Genomic DNA, 17587 nt, shown 5'->3' on the forward strand with positions numbered 1-17587 from the left:
ACCATATAGGATTTTTTTAAACACAAGTGAAATTATAATTGTGAATATCTAAAAACCTTACAGTCAGGGGGTGGGGCTGGGATTCTGGCTCAGTGGTAGAGTGCTCGCCTTGCACATGCGAGGCCCTGAGTTCAATCCTCAGTACCACATAAAATAAATAAATCAAAGGTATTGTGTCCATGTACAACTAAAAAAAATTTAAAAAATAAAAACCTTACAGTTGGTTTTAAGACAGCCCTTTGATTTTATGGAATTCCTAAGATTTGTACTGAATTTAGCTGGAGTTTATGATCCATATATACCTGGGAAAATGCAAATGATATCTATAACATGAGAATGATATGAGACACTATAAAATGTATCTGAAGAATGGAGTTGTCCAAGTACATGAAAAAATGCTCACCATCTCTAGCAGTCAGAGAAATGCAAATCAAAACCACCCTAAGATATCATCTCACTCCAGTAAGATTGGCAGCCATTATGAAGTCAAACAACAACAAGTGCTGGCGAGGATGTGGGGAAAAGGGTACACTTGTACATTGTTGGTGGGACTGCAAATTGGTGTAGTCAATTTGGAAAGCAGTGTGGAGATTTCTTGTAAATCTGGGAATGGAACCATCATTTGACCCAGCTATTCCCCTTCTGGGTCTATTCCCTAAAGACCTAAAAAGAGCATGCTACAGGGACACTGCTACATCGATGTTCATAGCAGCACAATTCACAATAGCAAGACTGTGGAAGCGACCTAGATGCCCTTCAATGGAGGAATGGATAAAAAAAATGTGGCATTTATACACAATGGAGTATTACTCTGCATTAAAAATGACAAAAATCATAGAATTTGGAGGGAAATGGATGGCATTAGAGCAGATTATGCTAAGTGAAGCTAGCCAATCTTTAAAAAACAAATGCCAAATGTCTTCTTTGATATAAGGAGGGTAACTAAGAACAGAGTAGGGAAGAAGAGCATGAGAAGAAGACTAACATTAAACAGGGATGAGAGGTGGGAGGGAAAGGGAGAGAGAAGGGAAATTGCATGGAAATGAAAGCAGACCCTCAGGGTTATACAAAATTACATACAAGAGGAAGTGAGGGGAAAGGGAAAAATAATACAAGGGGGAGAAATGAATTACAGTAGAGGGTGTAGAGAGAGAAGAGGGGAGGGGAGGGGGGATAGTAGAGGATAGGAAAGGCAGCAGAATACAACAGACATGAGTATGGCAATATATAAATCAATGGAAGTGTAACTGATGTGATTCTGCAATCTGTATAAGGGGTAAAAATGGGAGTTCATAACCCACTTGAATCAAAGTGTGAAATATGATATATCAAGAACTATGTAATGTTTTGAACAACCAATAAAAAAAAAGAATGGAGTTGTCTTTGTTTTCTAAAAAATAAGACAAGAAAGATAGTTGTCAGCTGAAGGCATTAGGGGAGCCAACATAGAGGAGATTTAACCAGAATAGGCAAGACTCAAAAATATAGAGAAAAGACTAATTATGTACTTGTGAGGCTTCAGGTACTGGAGCAAGGGTGCCTACAAGGCATCCAATAGACAGTTTCAAAAGGTGCCTGCTGGTTCAATTTGTATACAATGATGGGAAATGAAAGATAGTTATAGGTGCAAAATGTCAGCAGTGACAGTTGTCAACATTGTGCAATCTGAAATGTGGTCAGAGAATGGCTTAAATCAGTATGTAGAGATCCCAACTGGTGGGGTTGCACAGTAGCACCATGGGATGGGCTCCAGAGCACCACCCGGTTCCTAACAGAAAATCTCCCTTCCACCAACCCTATCCTTTGAAGGCAGTTTCTGTTTCTTGACTACATTAATTTTATATTGTGCAAGTCAGTGATTCTTTTCCTCTTTTCTCTAAGGAGTTCTGCAATCTATTCTTAGTAATTCTGGATTTGTTGAATAATTTAGTCATATACATTATAAGCCAGAGTTGCCTTTACAGAAATGTCAGTATTAATGTAATGTTTTTTCATCACCAAATAAAAATGAAATAGGCATTAGAGTCACATACTGTACCCAGATATGAGAAAAATGTAAATAGTTTTGATTAAAACTAAATCTTCCATTAACAATCATTCCCCAGCCACTGATTCATGGGCAACATCCTCAATCCTTCTCATCATGGGTAGGTTCTTCCTCAGGGTCACTGATCTCTTCATATGCCAAAAGATTCTTCCTTTCCCAAAACCTGTGGCTCCAGATACAATCTTCATCCTGGATCCTGATACTTTCTCACTTTGATTCCAAAAAGTACTTGGTTTTCTCAGGGGGTATAGCCTGTTCCCAGCCAATTGTTTCTGGATTCCTTTCGGATCATTTTCTTCCCTTGCTGGCTTCTTGGGCATCTTCTGGTGTTTTCTCTGTTGTATGCCAGAAGCACTTTCAAGGAATTCATCCTGACTCCCACAGTTGTGACATTCATCAGAATCATTGCTCAGGGATTCTATAATCTGCCTGTTAGAACTCATGAAAACACTAAGGGTGGCTCTGAGACTAAGCAATGGTGAAGGGCTCCTTTTTAAATATTAATACAAAACTGACTAGTCCAGCCTCTTTCTATACAAAGATGACTAGAAAGGCCCACTTTCTTCTGGAACCTGATATCTTTCAAGAATTGATAATAGGGACAAATGCCCATGCCCACAGAAATTCTCACTTGGAAATCTCCCTAACTTCTCTGTTGGGACTTAAAGTACTGGCTCTCTATTTAAATTAATTCACTGTTATAAAAGGAAAATGATTTATGATTTACCAAACTTTTGTGTACAGATATTATATATTTCAGTTTGTGGTGGAAATAATAACTGTAAGAACTCTATTCACTAACTGGTTCTGTACCAAGTCTTTGGTGTGTGTTATTTCATTGTAGGATCCACTCACAAGTAATTCCCACTTGCCTACATCTTCCCTCACTACACATGCTCTTTAGATACGATATTTCCTAATGCTTTAGATCTCTCTTCTTCTCCTCACTCTCCCTCATTGCCTAATGCATTCTTTGTGTTTCACTTGCAACATCATTGCTTCATGTTACATCCACATATTATACCAACACATAGAAACTGAGAGCCTTTCCTTTGTAGTTTTTATCAAATTGTTGATCACTTTCAAAGTTCATCTTCCCTATTATCTAATTCCTACTACAAGTCTTTCACAGTTGTGAACATTCAGCTCATCTGGACGTTTTAAAGAAAAAAAAAAAAAAGAAACAGACGAGAGCTACAATAGACAAGGAAAATCATAAATGGGTAAATGAGCACGTATGCATAATAACAATCCAATAACCGAGGAGTGCTTTTCTAATTGCACTTTCTCTCTGTAAATCCCTGTCCACACAGGGCACAATAAGTTGAATGAATCCCTAATACAGTATTAGGATACCTGTATGTGTTCAGAAAGCACGAACCACTCGGTTGACACAAACGTCAATCCCACTCCACTAACCGGGAGCCTCTGAGAAAAGAGAACAATCCATCTGTGTACTTAGAAGTAAATCCTCTTTCTCTTAATACCCGAGGACAGCTTCAGGGATCAAGTTGTGGTGGCCATTTCCACCCAGCTGGTAGGTACTGCTAATCACAGGGCAAGTCGACAACGAAGAAAATAACTTTAGGATCTATCTGTGTTGCCCAGACTGCCACAGCCCTCACCTTCTGCCTCCACTGGTCGTCTGCGGTCCTTAGCGGGCTAACGGTCTCCTCGTGACGTCAAGAGAGACGCTAACGTCCGGCCGCTGTGGACTCTGGGAAATGTCCCCCCACCCCCCCACCCCACCCCCGCCCCATGAGCCAGCCACCACCAAGATGGAGTCCTTTTACTTCTGAGCGTGGGCTTGGCCGGTCTTGAGACCGCACTTGGGAGGCATGGAGGAGGGAGCCTGCACTCCAATCATCCCAGCAGGCCGTACTGTCTCTTAAAGTAGATTTCTCCAAGGGGACTTGCCCGGTGGGGCTGCCTCCTGGGGCATCCCTGCCAACTGCATCTTCCTGATTCTTCAGGAGGCCGTAGGCCACGAAGCCCTGGGCTTGTGCCTGGGTTCTAGGATGGCCTCAGCATGAACATTCTGGTCCTGTCGTTTCCCTTGAAAGCAGGTGATAAAGAGACCAAACTATATGATCCTCTGTTGAAGCAAGAAGATAAAACTGGATGGTAGAGGAAAAAAGTGGAAAGGCTGTCATGTTAGAAGAAGCCTGAGAAGATGAGGAGCAGACAGAGAAGCAACAAGACTTGGGAGACAAGTGGTAGCCATCAAACTATAGATTGAGGGAAAAAAAGGATGTGAATATAAGAAAATTGGAAATTTTTTTTTTGTTTGCTCACAGGCTTTATTTCTTTCAAGGCAATACGTTTTTTAAGTTTTGAGTTTGAAACAATTTAGACAACCATGAGGGAAGATATGTAGTAGAATCACCAGTTTTACTAGCTTGGAAGTCCTCTACCACTGCTATTTCTTATGGTAATAGCCCCTGTAAGTGTAAATGAGTATGGAAATACCTTCATTATAAAAAAGTGTGTCCCAACGATAGCAGAGCATTCATACTGGAGAAGAACCTTATGAACTTACTGAATGTGGGAAAACTTTTACCCAGGTCACATTTCATTGAACATAGAAATCATGCTAAAGGGAAACCCTGTGCTTCTAATGAATATTGAAAAGCCTTAGATAACAAATCTCATCAAGCAACAGAAAATTCATGCTGGAGAGAAACTAGGGAATGTAGCAAAATAGCTTTGAATATTAGAAAATTTGTACTGGAAAGAACTTTGAATGAGTATGAAAAAATTTTCTCACAAACCTTATCCCTTCTTCTACATTTGAGAGGTTATACAGAGAAATCTTAGAAATGTGGAAATAGTTTCAGCCAAAAGTAAATCCTCCTTTATCAAAAAATTTATACCAGAGAGAATGTAGGAAAGCTTCCACTCAGATATCACACCTCAGTATGCAGAGAATTTCTAGTGGGGAGAGCTCCTTTGCCTGTAAGTTATGTGGGAAAGTCTTCAGCTACAAATCCAATATCACTAAGCATGAGCAGTTTCATAATAGAAAGAAAGCTTTTGAATGTAACAAATGTGGGAAGGCCTTTAGTCAAAAGCAATATGTCATTAAACATCAGAATATCATACTGGAGGGGCTGGGGTTGTGGCTCAGTGGTAGAGCGCTCGCCTAGCATGCATGAGGCACTGAGTTCAATCCTCAGCACCACATAAATGTAAAATAAAGATATTGTGTCCACTTAAAACTTAAGAATAAATATTTTTAAAAATATCATACTGGAGAGAAGCTTTTTGAATGTAATGATTATGGAAAATCCTTTAGCCAAAAGGAAAACTTCCTTACCCATCAGAAAATTCACACTGAAGAGAAACTTTTAGTGCAAACATTGTGGGGAAGCTTTCATTCAGAAGACCAACTTCATCAGACACCAGAGAACTCACATGGGAGAGAAGCCCTTTATATGTAAGGACTGTGGGAAAAACTTAATGAGAAATCAAATCCTACTGAGCATGAGAAAATTTATACTGGAGAGAAACCCTTTAAATGAATGAGTGTGGAACAGCTTTTGGAAGAAGAACTACCTCATAAAGCATTAAAACATTTATACTGGAGAGAAACCCTATGAATGTAATGAATGTGGAAAAGACTTCTCTTAAGGAACATCACTTATTGTGCATGTGAGAATTCATTCAGGTGACTTTATGAATGCATGTATGTGGAAAAGCCTTCTCAGAGTTCATCTCTCACTGTACATGTGAGAGGCCATACAGGTGAGAAACCTTATGGATATAATGAATGTGGAAAAGCTTTCTCTCAATTCTCAACGCTAGCTCTGCATTTGAAAATTCATACAGGTAAGAAGCCTTATCAATGCAGTGAATGTGGGAAAGCTCTCAATCAGAAGTCACACCATATTAGACACCAGAAAATCCATACTCATTAAAAATCCCTCAACATGGGAACACATACATCATATATTTATATCTCACAGTGCATCAGAAAGTCGTTCTGAGGCAATGCACTACAAGTGAGGTAAACTTACACAAATGCTAACAACTTTCAAGACACAGAGAAATAAATGATTCATCTACAAAAGAGGAAGACATTTGTATGATAAAAAGACTCTGCTGACAACAAAAACCTTACAGTCCATGGTAAAAGTAATGCTGAAACTATAGGTGTATTTCCACTAAACTTGGAACAGAAAACAGACCTGTTACTCCATCAACATAGATGTGAAGTTTTTCACCAGTGTAATAGAAAAATAAGTTGTGTTAGAAACGAAGAGACCAAAACAGATGGTGTGATTATCTATAATAAAAACTCTAGTGGTATTGATTCAGCAGAAGAGATTCTAGAAAGAGACCTATGCATTTAGTAGAACTTGCAATGTTAAAGAAATCCATCCATGAGGAAATATGGGACTATTTTAAAAATTATTCAGAGGTCTTTTGTTCTCTGAAGGGGAAAATAAATAGACCATGAACAAGTAAGCAAAATTCATGAGGATTGAAGACTAAAAAGCCATGTACTAAAATGGTTGTGACCTTGAAAGTAGGGAAACAGTCCTTCATCTTAATAAATTTTAAAATATTTAGCAATTTTGTTTGTGAGTATATATGCTCAGGAGATAAGTACCAGGAAATTTACAGTGGCTTAATTTGAAGTAGCCACATGTTGGAAACAACTTAAATGCCCATCAGGAACAAAACAAAAAGTTCTTATGATGGGATTCCTTACATCTGTAAAATATAACAAAGGAGATCCACATGTTATTAACAGAAGGATCTAAAAACTCACACTGAGGGGGAAAATGAAGTTGCAGAATGATTCATATAATATAATAGTTAATATTACATATAATAGTTAATATTACAATTCTGGTGATTGATATGTGATTGTCCAAGTGACTTTTTGAAAATTTGAATTTGATATATTTTAATAATTATTATTTTTTTTAAAGAGAGAGAGAGAGAGAATTTTTTAAAATATTTATTTATTTATTTTTTAGTTTTCGGCGGACACAACATCTTTGTTTGTATGTGGTGCTGAGGATCCAACGCGGGCAGCACGCATGCCACGTGAGTGAGCTACCGCTTGAGCCACCTCCCCAGCCCAATAATTATTATTTTTATTTTAGCCCTTTCCTATTGCTAAAACCATTTTACTAATAGGAAATATCTGAACTAATCCCACCGAACCTAAACTTTTTGTAATTGCTTTTTTTTTCCTGCGCTAGATTTTCTTCTTAACAATTTTTAAAGTTATAGATGGACACAAATACCTTTATTTAGTATTTTTTATGTGGTGCTGAGAAATGAACCCAGTACCTCATGCATGCTAGGCAAGCGCTCTACCACTGAGCCACAACCCTAACCCCCTGCACTAGATTTTTAATACTGCATTGGTTGAGCCAAACATCTCGCACTTCCAGAACCTTGGAACTTGCAAATGATTCTTAGATAAGGAAGGATCCTTAACAAGGAACTGAAAGATACAATGTAATGATTCTGATGATCCCTAGAAGCTCATCATAAATTTTAACGGAATGCTTGTATATTTGCTATGGCTCTAGAACACCAAGAGCTTCAAAACCACTGTCTAGTTTCAGTCAAGAACTCACCGAGTTACAAGTCACTTGACTATAATGTCAAATAAAAATAGTGCAAAATCTGAATGATACACCCTGACAGTCATGACTACCACATAAAATAAAATGCTATGTGAAGCCATTCATTTATTATTTCTTCATGCCTTGTTTTCCTCAAGAGAAAGCTTAAAAAGTTCATGGTTTCAAAAGTGTCATTTTGGTCATATTCTATTGCAATTGTATTATTTAGAAGTTCTACTTTGATACTTTAACTGTTTATTCTCTACTCATCTATTAGTATTCTATTCTCATGGTTTGCTATAAATTGTTATCTTTACTGTGTTATAAAAGCCAAAAAAAAGTTAGAAATAAGTGGGAATAGTTAATATTACATTTCTGGTGATTGGTATGTGATTGTCCAAGTGATAGGCAATCACATCCAGACAGATTAAGGAATTATACTAGAGCCAGGTGCAGTGGTGCATGCCTGTAATATCAGTGACTAGGGAGGCTAAGGCAGGAGGATCTCAAGTTCAAAGCCAGTCTCAGAAACTTAGCGAGAATTTAAGCAACTTAGTGAGATCCTGTCTCAAAATAAAAAATGAAAAAGGGCTGGGCATGTGGCTCAGTGGTTAAGTGCCTGGATTCAATACAAAAAACAAAGAAAAGGAAGTAGAGATTTTTCTTAAATAAGAAAAACTCATTTTGAGTGGAAAGAGAGGGCCACATGCTTGCTCTGTTTCAAATGTTTCTGCCTAAGAAAAAAATTCAATCATTATTACTTTGTCCCACAAATAAACTCTCTTGGAAGGATGACAGGCACTGGACACAACAGCTGTCATTGCTCACTCACCACTTTGCTCACCATTTGTCCACAATGACAGTTCTTGTGCACACATACACGTACATCAGAGCACTAGTTAGCTTTTAGAGAGCACTTAGAGATAACACAGAACATTTAATTGAATTGTTGACCACAGCCCTCCTTCCATGGTAAATTCTCCATAGAAACTTCACAGTCTGAAATCACTTAGGAAGAAATTTTGAAGTTGTGCACCCCCAGGTGAAGCTTCTTCTTGTGGCCTGGCAAATTAGACTTACATAACATTATGCTCTATATTTATAGATATTTTAAAAGCCAACTTTAACAACACCAATTATTTCTGAGGGTAAATCAATTTTTCCCAATAATTTTCTTAATATTTTCTTGGGGTGCTAGTGATTATGAATGTTTCAACATTATTTTTTCAAATTTGCCCATTGTTATGTGTTTGACTTGAGGTTTCCCCCTGAAGCTCTTATATTTCCACAGGAATAGTCAGAGTCAAAGATGACTTGATTGTGAGGGCTGTTACTTATCTAGTCCACCCTGGCTTGAAAGGACTAACTGGGTGGTAACTGCAAGCAGGTGGGGCATGGCTGAAGGAGGTGGGTCATTGGTGATGGGCCCTGGAAGGGTGCATCTTCTCTGTGGCCCCTTCCCCTCACTTCCCACTTGCTTGTTGCCATGAGGGAAACAGTTTCCTTCTGCCACACCCTTCCCCTGTGCTGTTCTACCTCACCTTGGGCCAGAGGAACGAGCTGATTGTCTATGACTGATGCCTCTGATACCATAAGCCAAAATAAAAATTTCCTTTTCTAAGTTGTTCTTGTCAATTGTTGGCTGACTAAGCCAGAAATTGATACTGAGAATTGGGGTTATTGCTATGACTAACCTGACTATGTAGTTCAGAAATCATGGAAGTGGTTTGTGGGAGGGATCTGGAAAAGTTTGGAAATGCTGGCTACAAATGCTTTAGAATGTCATAGAAGATCTTAATGGGTGATTCTGGTAGAAGCTCAAAATACCAGAATGCTGATAGGAATGTGACCTGTTCTCATAAGGTTTCAGAGGGAAGTGAGGATGTTATCCAGAATTGAAAATTGTTACCTTCTGGCAAAAACTTGTCTACTTTTTGCCCATGTCCTGACACTTTGTGTGAAGCTGATTTTAGAAGTTATAGACTAATTAATCAGGCAGAGGAAATTTCAAGGTAGCACAGCATTCAGTCAGTGGCACAGACATTGCTGGCAGCTTTTAGCCAGGTTTACTGCAGAATCCTGAGGAGGATGCAGAATTAAAGGATTGTAAATCTTGTAGTTTGATTAGAAAAGAGCAGGTGAAACTAGGGCAAGAGAGGTGTGTTCCTTGAAGAGATTGAGGCCCTAAAGAAATGCAAAATAGTTTTCATGAAGACAATAGGAAAGATGGCTTGAGGATGTCTAAGAAATTTACAACTGACTGCTGTCTCCAGAGTGTAAAAGGGAAATTCTTTTTTTTTTTATTGTTGGTCGTTCAAAACATTACGTAGTTCTTAATACATCATATTTCACAGTTTGATTCAAGTGGGTTATGAACTCCCAATTTTACCCCGTATACAGATTGCTGTATCACATCAGTTACCCTTCCATTGATTGACAAATTGCCTTTCTAGTGTCTGATGTATTCTGTTGTCTGTCCTATTCTCTACTATCCCCCCTCCCCTCCCCTCCCCTCCCCTTTTTTCTCTCTACCCCTTCTACTGTAAATCATTTCTTTGATTTGTATTATCTTGTCTTACCCCTCCTTTCCTCTTATATGTCATTTTGTATAACCCTGAGGATCGCCTTCCGTTTCCATGCGATTTCCCTTCTCACTCCCTTTCCCTCCCACCTCTCATCCCTGTTTAATGTAAATCTTCTTCTCAAGCTCTTCGTCCCTACCCTGTCCTTGTTTACTCCCCTTATATCAAAGGGGTCATTTGGTATTTGTTTTTTAAAGATTGACTAGCTTCACTTAGCATAATCTGCTCTAATGCCATCCATTTCCCTCCACATTCTATGATTTTGTCATTTTTTAATGCAGAGTAATACTCCATTGTGTATAAATGCCACATTTTTTTTATCCATTCATCTATTGAAGGGCATCTAGGCTGATTCCACAATCTTGCTATCGTGAATTGTGCTGCTATGAACATCGATGTAGCAGTGTCCCTGTAGCATGCTCTTATTAGGTCTTTAGGGAATAGACCGAGAAGGGGAATAGCTGGGTCAAATGGTGGTTCCATTCCCAGCTTTCCAAGGGAAATTCTTTGGAGAGATCTTGCCCAGGGGGACCTAGGAAAGTGTTTCACTGTACTCAGCCACTCAGACATTCAGAAGCCACTACAGTCATCATCCCAGGGAGCGCAGGTATTGTGCAAGCTGGCAACAGACCCTCTTGTCATCTACTTAGAAAACTGCTGACTGTGGAGGGAGCCACACCAAAAAAAAAAAAAAAAAAGACATTTGCACTGCAACCCACAAGGCCACAAGGGTGAAATTGCCCAAGCCCTTTGGTGAGCACATCTTGTAGCCATGTGTACTAGATGTTGTATATGGGGTTATGAGACATGTTTGCTTGAGTGAGTTCAGTCCTGTGTTGGCCCCATTCCTTCTTCCTGTGCCCCTATTCTCCCTTTTGAAATGGGAATGTGCACTCTGTGCCACTGTATATTGAATACATGTAACTTGTTCTGATTTTTACAGGGGCTCACAGAAAAGAGTTTGCCTTGAGTGTCAGAAGAGACTTTGGACTTGGACTTTTGGGCAATGCTAAAAAAAAAAAAAAAAAAAAAAAAACTTTGGAGATAAACAAAATGCATTTTGCATTGTGAGATAGAGAAGAGTTTTGGGGGGTCAGGGGCAGAATGTTAAAATATGATATGAGATATCCCCCAAAACCTCTTATTAATGCAGGAATATTCAGAGGTAAATTGGATATTGAGAGTTGTAGCTTAAGTTGTAAAGGTCGGGTGAATGTCGGAGGAAAAGACCACCAAGAGACTGTCTCATGCAACAGCAAAGGGTTTATTGGGGGTCCAGCATGCTGGGGCTCGGAGCTCATTTCAGAGGAGCAGAGAACAAAGAGCCCCGAGAACAACTTAAGCAGAGCTTATATACATTCTTTGGAAAGGGCAGGGACTTTACATACATCATAGCATCCCTTAGCAAATCATCACGGGAAAATCAAATAACAACTCTAAAACATGATTAGCACATTCACTGGCGGGATCAGGTCGGGTGGGGGTGATTGGTCAGTACTAAGAAGGGGTATACATTCAAACTGATTGGTTTAAGCCTTGAGGTGTATACGCGCTGGACTGCACGGTTTCTGGGAGGGGGTTGTTGAGCAACAAGGTGGTCAGGGGAGATTTCAACATACCTCTAATGGGCAATTCCGGGAATTGTCTCAACTGCCATTTCAATTTCTTTATCCTTTCAAAGTCAATCCATCCTAGTTTGAATGAACTGTGGGTAACTAGAGGCAGGTGGGCCATGGATGGAGGTGGTAGGTCGCTGTGGGTATGCCCTAGAAGGGTTTTACTTCCCTGCAGCCCCTTCCCTGCTCCTGCTTCCTTGCTGCCATGAGGGAACCCCTTCCTTCTACTATGTACTTCCTTCAAGATGCTCTACCTTACCTTGGGCTCAGAGCAAAGGAGTTGGTGTCTGTGGTCTGAGACCTCTGATACCATGATGCAAAATAAACTTTTCCTCCTATAATTTGTTCTTGTTAGATATTTTGATCACAGATGCAAAAGCTGACTGAAATTCCCATATTTACAGAAATATAATGTAAGATCTCCCTACATAATGAGATGACAAAAATAAAACAAGGACAAGAGACCAAGAAAGACTGATAGACAAGAAACTAAAATCTAGACACACATACACAAACACGCACACACACCCTTATTCTTATTCCATATTTTAGCTTTGTTTTGTGGAGAGTGTAGGAATTATGGAAAAAGAATGGAGTTTGAACCTTAGTCTTCCATGTGCTTGGCAGTTATTTAACTTCTCAGAGACTCACATTTCCTACTTTTAAAAAAAAGTACATATAGCTTTCTTAAGTGATAATTATAAAAATAAATGTAAAATGAAGAAAGGTAGTCTGGCAACGATGCAAAGTCCCTGGTACCACGTTCTTCCAACAAATATATATCAACAATTTTTAGATATAGCTATTTCTTCATGCCTTTAATGGTGGTGGTGAAGTTACTGAATTTATTTCTCAAGCCCCAAGTACATAATTACTTTCAAACAGTTTATGTATATTTCCTAACCTGTCCACTTCTTAAATGTGCTGGCCCATCTTCTGTCTGCTCCTCAGTAATGGCTCATTAGTGCATGACATTCTTTATGCCTTGTCAGAGAGGATTTATTAGGGAGGTGTACCCTATACCTGAGCAGTTATCTTGCTTGAACCAGAATAACGAATGGCATACAGATGGTCTGCCTGGAGTGGTTTATTATTTCCCTTATCTGAACATCACAAGGCAATCCTTTATGGTTGTCTAACATCACACTTATTCCCCATCTCTCAAAAATATATTACACATATTCATAATAACATCTGTTTAAGTAGCTTTTTACCCATTTTTTTAAATGAGACATTTTACTGTCTTGTTGTAAGTGTCCTTAAACATCAGCATACCATGCAAAAATCACATAATAAAAGCAACAAGAGTTATGGGAGAAATGGTACTAAGGGCACAACAATTAATAGCTTCATCAGTGATAAAGGAAAAAAGTATAAGAAAAACACTAGTACAGAAATGGTAAGAAATATAGACTGTATCCAGTAAATATGCTCCAGTAAATATGACCTTTGAGACAGGTTTCTGAAAGCAGCTACTTCAAGAGTGTAGCTTGTGCATTACTGTAAACTGGTGGAAAGGGACATAAGTTTTTAACACCAGCTGGGCATGGATGTGGCTCATAAAACACACAGTGAACAGAGGTAGATGGTAAATACTTGAGGGTATACATGTGTGTTTGTTTTGTATATTCTCATAGAGCTCTGTTTTGCTGGGTGCAGTTTTTTTTTAAGTTTACTTAGTATTTCACATGAAAACTGTGCATAAGCAGACACAAAGTTTGTACTATGTTCAAATCATCCTTGAAATAGGAATTAAATTACTATTGCTAGAAGAAAGACATGTTTTCAAAACTGGAAATATTGTATAAATGACTGTGCATATTTCATGCATATTACTTTGGATAAGGACAGGCTGAAAAATATTCCCAGTGAACCTGGTGATTTTGTGGAACTAACCAACACCCACTTTGCAAAAACCAGCATTATGTATTTCCTTTTTAGAAAGTACATGGGATGGGATTAATGAACCACTGAATTAATATTTGATTAAATTTCCATGGTAAAAATTGACTAAAGGATAGAGACCAAATAAATCATAACATCATCTATTTCTGTTTTTATTAAATATTTCCTCAACTATAGATGGATACAATAACTTTATTTTTATTTATTTTTTATGTGGTGCTGAGGATTGAACCCAGTGCCTCACATATACTAGGCTCTACCACTGAGCCACAACCCCAGCCCCTGTTTCTGGTTTTAAATCTCTTTACTTAAAGCAAATTCATTTCCCAAGCTTGATTTTTATTCTGTATCATGTGATATTGGCTCCCAGTTCCAGATGACACTATTGTTGAAGTAGGATAAAGCTTTTTTTAAAAAAAATAAGGTGGGTGGGAACTATCTTCGTCATTATATTTCCCCCCAAGGATTCAAGGTCAGTTCAACAGGCTATGCTTGTTAACTTCCAAGTGTTGGGGACAGAATGTGCGAGTAGCCAGTACTCACTGATGGTCACATTCCGGGTATTCTCAGCTGAGGGCTCCTCTCCCACACTCATTTCCAAACTGGGAGGCTCTTATTGAACAGTCATCTTTTGTCTCTTTTCTGGTTAAATTCATTGTATATTCTTACATTTCTTGAGAGTCTTATTTTCTGATGACAGTACACACATAGAGTTAAAAGAGCGCGTTGTACCTACAGATTTGTCAGTAATGACAATGACAGTAGAAACATGAAGAAGACAGCAGTGGGACTCCACCCTCCCCCACCAACCAACAGAATCTTCCGTAGTCTTCTCCAATCCGCCAGGCAAGAACAGAAGGGTGCTGGGAGACGCTCACGCCCAGTTAAAGGGGATTCATAAGCTGCTAAATGGAGATGGAGGCCAGGACAATACCAGGAGGCTATATCTAGAGCAAGCGGTCCTGCATCAGATGATGTTTTTCCCTCTTGTTTTTTAACCCTGGAGCCATCCTGAGACAAATATCACAGTGGGTCCTGCATTGCCCCTACAACCATCTCTGTTTTCACCTCCCTGCCCATCACTCCATGTGCCTGCAACTCTCCTCCAGATGGCTCCCAAATCCCTTTCCCCTTTGTCTCACTTCTTTCCCTTTCTCAATTTTGACCTCATTTTCCTGTGTTAACTTCATCTCAGTCAGGTGTGGACAACTGGTCAGTGACTGATAACAACTGTGTAGATACAGGAATACCAAGTACACTGCCCAATTGACGGGGGTTTCTGTCCAGTTTTTGCAACTTTGCTACAATCATGGAGAAGTTATTTACCTCTTTGAGTATCAGTTACACCATCTCCAAAGCGAATATAATAACCTTTCAAGATTGCTTTGAGAATAAAATAAGCTATGTAGAAACCTGACACAGAATAAGTGTACAACAAATACTTTGACTTCCTCTGCAATTATATTCTTTTGCAGAAAAGAAACAAAGAGAACTTAGGTACTAAAAGGTTAGTCTTACCTTCTACAGAGTAGTAATACTAGTGTACCTCAAGGACAAAGAAAGTAGTTAACTGATGTCTGGAACATGTTCCCAGATCTTTGCTCTACAACTTTCAGATATTCTTTGGATGAGAAATGTATGTCATGTGGTTTAACGCCTTAGACTGAGTCAAAAAGACAGAGACATTCCTGACTCTGGTACTATTCATTGTTACTTTGGACAAGTTACTTAGTCTAAGTTACATCTGTAAAACACAGTTGATCAGAGTCCTGCTTCATTGAGGTGTGTGTGCATGTGCACATGAGAGAGAATTAAATAGTATATTTGAAGTCCTTAGCTCAGTGCTGGGTTTATATAAATAGATATTTTGTTATTGTTATTTTTATGGTGATGATGAAATAATAATGTCATTAACTATAAAAAATAAAAGGCCTTCAAAAAGGCCTTGTTCTTACAAACATTGTAATGAAATAATGTATTTCTGCAATTGTCATGACCATTTTATCAGATTGTGGACATTGATATATGATGTGCTGTGATAATCTACTTCTGTGCCACAGGACAGCCAGATCCATCACCTGTTAACACAACATTAGCCAGTATTTTTGAAAGGTTGTCAGAATAAATTGCTGAGGAAAATATGTACCGAACAGTTCCCTCTCTTTCCAGGCTGCAGAGAGTGGCAGTAGCAGCATAAATTTAGTTTTGGATAACTTTAGATATTTACTGTGGTCCCTGAGACTCTACCTGAAATGAAACCTCAGGAAAATAACAGTGTAGAAGAACAGAGGAGTTCAGTGTTTGCAGTGACTCTCTTAAAAGCAGTTCATCTTTGGGGAGGGCACAGGGAAGATTTCTAAAACAAACTGATTATTAGAGTAGATAAATATGAACTTCAGGCTTTTCTGTCTGTCAATCTTCAGGATCCTGTGTCTTCTTCGTGCAGCCCATAAAACAGAATGTGGAAACACCTGCTCTCAATTCTCATGACCTGTGTATCCAAGACCCCATCTGACAGGCCCATTACAGCCCAGTTCCCTGCTCTGTGCATCTTTAAATTTAAGGAGAACTATAGAAAATACATTTGGGAGCTGGGGTTGTGGCTCAGTGGTAGAACACCTGCCTAGCACATGCAAGGCACTGGATTCAATTCTCAGCACCACATAAAAATAAATAAATAAAATAAAGGTATTGTGTTCATCTACAGCTAAAGATATTATTTTTAAAAAAGAAAATGTCTGTAAAAATTCTCTGTCCCATTTAATCTCATTCTCTCCCCCTTAACTAAATATGTAGCTTACCTACTAAAAATATTTCTCTTAAATCAATTGCCTTTCTCCTTTCCTAAAATGCCTTTCTAAATTATATTTTCCCCTCATGAAAATGTTTACAGATTGGGCAATTATTTATGCTGAAGATTCTCTTCATGTACTGGCATCTTCCTAAACCTCAGAGAAAATCATCTTTTGAGGACATTGCTCCAGCCTTTGTGACTGAGAAATATAATTGCCTTGTCTGTTGCCACTGAACTCTCCACCAGGCTATGGGGTGGGCATCCTCTGTTGGAGAGCAATTCACATGCAGGTTTTGGAGCTACACCAGCCCTTCCAGGGGATGTATATATATATATATATAAATTTTCTTGAGAATACTATATGGTATCCAAGCTTTATATAGTAAAGATAATGATCATTTAGAAACTTTCCTTTTTCTTTATAGAGGGCAACAACTGCTAGACAAAGGCAAAGAAGCCACTAGTTACTCCTAGAGGAATTATTAATCACTTTCCCCCTCCCTTTCACCTGTGGGTTTTAGAGAGTTCATGGGGAAAGGAGGTGACAGCACAGCCATCAGCTGATAATTGATAAACTTGATGGTGGTGATATGTTGTCTTGTAAGCCTCATGAGATAGTCGTGGTGATGAAAAACCAGGATTTGGTGTTTGAGAAATAGAATAAAGTATTAAACAAAAGTGGAATTCATTACCCAGGCTGAGCCTCATCCAGGTTTTCTAATGGAAGGTGCACAGTTTAATTTGAGGCCAGAAGTCCAAGAGCAAGACATCAAAGGTCGATTCCTTCTGAGGGCAGTGAAGGAGGAGCTTTTCCAGGTCTCTTTGCTTGGCTTGTCACTGTGTCTCTTTACATTGACTTCCCTCTAGTGTGTCTCTCTGGGTGTCCTAATCATCCCTATTTATAAGTATGCTGCTCATATTGGGTTATGGCTTATTTTGATGACTTCACTTTAACTTGCTCTGTAGAGATTCTGACCTTCAAATAAGGAAACGCTACTGATACTTAGGACATCAATATGAACTTGAGCTGAGGCCAATTTCAACCCACAGCATGTATA

This window comes from Urocitellus parryii, chromosome 5, assembly GCF_045843805.1.
Source record: "Urocitellus parryii isolate mUroPar1 chromosome 5, mUroPar1.hap1, whole genome shotgun sequence".
Taxonomy (NCBI): domain Eukaryota; kingdom Metazoa; phylum Chordata; class Mammalia; order Rodentia; family Sciuridae; genus Urocitellus; species Urocitellus parryii.